Raw genomic sequence first — 4,477 nt, 5'->3', positions numbered from 1 at the left:
ATAAGGTAAACTAATAAATAAATCATTAAAATTCAATTGATTCATATATATATATATAAAATATTTGAAATTTTAACAAGGGTTTCTTTCAAAAATGACTGAAAATTTCAATTCAAACACAAAAACAACCTATGTTTTTTTGAAACTTTGTTTTGTCCTATTCACTCTAGAAGTTCTAGTTATTCACGAAAATGCCATTACTTTTTTTTTCCGAAAATAATGCTTTTACCTTACCATCCTCATCTTCACCAAATATTTACAACTTTGCTATTGACATCAATACCTCAACCACCATGAACTACCAAATTGTGAGTGTTAATGCCCTGAAGTTACGTAGAAGTTTCGTGAGAAATTTGACTTTTTGTAGAAGACTTCTAAGGAAGTATTCCTGGAGAAAACTTCTACAGAAGTCTTCTGAAAGTCTTTCCTATAGTCTTCTCAATGCCGGAAGATGTTTGCATGAGTTACATTTGCTATTGAAAAATAATAGTAAAATATTTAATATCAATGAGAAGTAAAGAAGTCTTTTTGAGTTTAATTCGGGGTTTTGATCAAACCTTTGCCCACGAGAGAAGACTTCTAGAGAAGTCATCCAACGTAAGACTTCTAAACAAGTCTTCTCTCTAAAAGTCAAATATAGTCAATTGAAAAAGTAACTCAGCAGACTTCTTGCAACATTAATATTAATGAGAAAACTTCTATAGAAGTTTTTCCCGAGAAGACTTCCCGAGAAGTCTTCTATAAAAAGTTATTTCTAACAAACTTCGGTCAAATTCAAAAGTAACATGTTTATCCGAGAAGACTTCTAGAAGTCTTCTCTGAGAATTTCGAAAAAAATTCAATTTCAAAAGTAAGCCAATATTTACAAAGGAAGACTTCTGGAGATGTCTTCTGTAGAGTAGACTTCTTAAGAAGTCTTCCTTCGTAAATTTTCAATTGTAAAAATGACCTAAACAAAAGACTTCTTTTGAAGTCTACACAGGGTAGACTTCTTTTATAATTTTTAACTTACATGAAATTTAAAAAATTTCAACTTTCACTTAAAATTCAAGTTTGATCTTTTGTGAATTTGACTAAGTTTTTTTTTGTGAAGTCTTCTCTCTTAGTTTTAGTAAATTTGACAAAGTTTTTGTGTTGTTGTGTTTTGTTATGAGTGGGTTGAATGGTTAAAAAAATTCTTTTGATTAATATTTCTTGAAGTTTACAAAAGAATTCACAGCTAAATAGTGCACATACAAATCATAAAATAGACCATAAAAAAAACTATTATACATGGAACTAGATATCATTCCTCAACATAGATAAGCTTGGTCTCCACTTGACATCATTCCTTTGTACCACTTTGAGCAGAAGACTTCCCGAAGATTTCGTGGGAAGTCTTCTAGCATAAAATACATTAGAAGACTTCGGAAGAAGTCTGCCAAGAGTCTTTCGAGTGTTTCTGAGAGTCTTCCAAGAGTCTTCTGAGAAATCTTCCAAAGTCTAACTCATATCTGAAAAATCTGCATATTCAAAAGCATTCAAATGGCTTCAAACAGAGAAATCTTCAAAAATATTTTTTTATGCTTAAATAATAAATAAAACAATCAAATTAGGTTGAATCTATAATTTTTTAGAATCTAATATATAAAACACACAATACATATCCAAAATTTGTATAACATTGAGCATAAAACTTTGGAAGACTTCCTGAAAACTTTGTGGGACGTCTTCTAGCATAAAATGCATTAGAAGACTTTCCACAAACTATTCCGAGAGTCCTCCAAGAGTCTTCTGAGAAATCCTCCAAAGTCTGATTTAAATCTGAAAGTTTTACATATTCAAAAGTATTCAAATAGCTTCAAAACAGAGAAAACTTCAAAAACATTTTTTATGCTTAATAATAAACAAAAAACTGTCACATTAGGTTGAATTTATAATGTTTTAGAATCCAATATATTAAACACAAAAATACATATCCAAAATTTGTACCACTTTGGGCTGAAGACTTCCTGAAGACTTCGTGAGAAGTCGTCTAGCATAAAATGCATTAGAAGACTTGTCTAGAAGTCTTCCGAGAGTCTTCTGAAAAGTCTTTCAACGTCAGTCAAAAACATTCAAATGGCTTCAAAACAGATAAAAACTTCAAAAAGATAATTTTAATGCTTAAATAATAAACAAAACAGTCACAATATGTTAAATCTATAGCTTTTTAGAATATAATATATAAAACACACAATAATACATATCTAACATTTATAGATCTACCTTTGAATGAGTGAAAGATGAGAACCATGTAATGAAAAACCTGCATAAAGAAGATAAATTTGTGAAAAAACATAAGAAAAAAATGAGAAATGGATTTAAATTTGGTGTTTTGATGTTCAAAGAGATTAGAGAGAGGTTGAAGAGTTTTAGAGTGAGAAACATTACATTTTTGTTGCAGCCATTTGAGAGGAAGAAAGAGAATGTATAAATCTTCTTTATATATGGAGACAAAAATTCCAATTAGGTTAAATATTTTCAATATTTAAAAATAATTCAAATTTAGTAAAACTAAATTTCCATCGTTTTAAATGTTTATTAATACATGATTTCTATTTTTCTCTTTCAAAATATTTTTTATTAAATTTATTAATTAATTTTAAGACCTAGTACATGAGAAGATTTTCCCTAGAAGACTTCGGGAAGACTTCGATTTAGGCAGAAAACCTAAATTTTATTAAATTAAGGCGAAAGCCCTAAATTCTACTAAAATTTAGGCCGGATATGTCAGAAGACTTCTTGGGAAGTCTTCTATGAGTCTTCCAGACCCTATAATCAAATAACTAAGCAAAAAAACACTTTCGTAAACTTTTAAGATATTTAGAAAGTATTTAAATCAAGTTATTAGAAAGTCACTAATCACATATAGGTCAAATTTAAAAAATAAAATAAAATAAGATGAGATTTCAAAATCTAACCCTAAAAATACGATCAATACTACAACATATGTTACCACACCCTAAACCAAAGACTATCATGACTCAATCTACATTCACTCATCTATGTTAAAAATAATTCAATTTCTGTAAAACTAAATTTCCATCTTTTAGAAATGTTTATTAATACATGATTTTGACTTTTTCCCTTTGAAAATATTTTTTAGAAAATTTATTAATTATTTTTAAGATCTAATTCATGAGAAGACTTCCTCTGGAAAACTCCTGGATGACTTATGCAAGACTTTTGATTTAGGCAGAAAACCTAAATTTTTCCAAAAATTAGGCGGGAACCCTAAATTCTACTAAAATCTAGGCGGGATGTGTCGGAAGACTTCTTTTTAAGTCTTCTGTGAGTCTTCCACACCCTAAAACCAATTAACTATGCAAAGACACTTTCTTAAACTTAAAAGAAATTTAGAAAGTGTTTAAATCAAGTTATTAGATAGTTACTAAACATATATAAGTCAATTTGAAAAAAAAAATGAACGTAAGATTTCAGAATCTAACCCTAAAGATACATACAATACTATAACATATGTTACCAAACCCTAAACCAATTACTCATGAGCCAATATACATTCACTCATCTATGTTGAAAATAATTCAATTTCAGATGAACTAAATTTACATCATTGAGAAATGTTTACTATTACATGATTTCAATTTCTTACCCATCAAAATATTTTGTATAAAATTATAAAATTATTTTTAAGATCTACTGGACGAGAAGACTTACAAAGAAGTCATCATGACTTCTTTGTAATTTTTCTCTAACTGAGGGTTATAATGGTAAAACTGTATACATGTTTTCTGTTTGTTCATAAGGGAGTTGTTGTAATTTACTAGGTTTTTGGGTTACTTTTGCATTTGATTGAATTTGGGGTACACTTTTGTATTCAAAATCAAGTGTTGAGTCACTTTTGGCAAATCCCCCATTTAACAAACAAATCAACCAAAATAATATAGGGCTTTTTGCAGAATTGACCTATAACTTAAAGTCAAACACAAAACTAACCTCCTTTTCTTTTTAAAATTGGTTTTGCCCTATTCACCCCACAAGTTCATATAATTTACGAAAATGCCATCAATTTTTTTTTTCTTTTTTTCTTCGAAAATGACATTTTTACTCTCTCACCCTCATCATCTTCAAGTAATTACAAGATTGCCATTGTTATCAATACCACAACCACCATGAACAACCAATTTGAAGCTCTTAATGCTCCCAAAATCGATTTACCCTTCTTCTTTTTCCATTCTTGTGAACTAAACACAACATATCTCTCACTTTCTCTCCACAATGAGCTAAAAAAATCCAAGATTTTGATTCTACATTTTTTATGGTTCATAGAGTCATAGAAGCTAACGATTCTGGGTGGGTTACTTTCGTTTGTGATTCTGTGTGCTTGGAGAAGCCTTATGTATGCTAAGGAACTTATCTCACCAATTTAAGGTATGACATCGAGTTTTTTTCCAGATCTGTTCGTCAGACGACTTACTTGGGAAGTCGTCTGGCT

The sequence above is a fragment of the Brassica oleracea genome, chromosome C8 (assembly GCF_000695525.1).
Source record: "Brassica oleracea var. oleracea cultivar TO1000 chromosome C8, BOL, whole genome shotgun sequence".
Taxonomy (NCBI): domain Eukaryota; kingdom Viridiplantae; phylum Streptophyta; class Magnoliopsida; order Brassicales; family Brassicaceae; genus Brassica; species Brassica oleracea.
Note: the sequence above shows the minus strand (reverse complement) of the source record.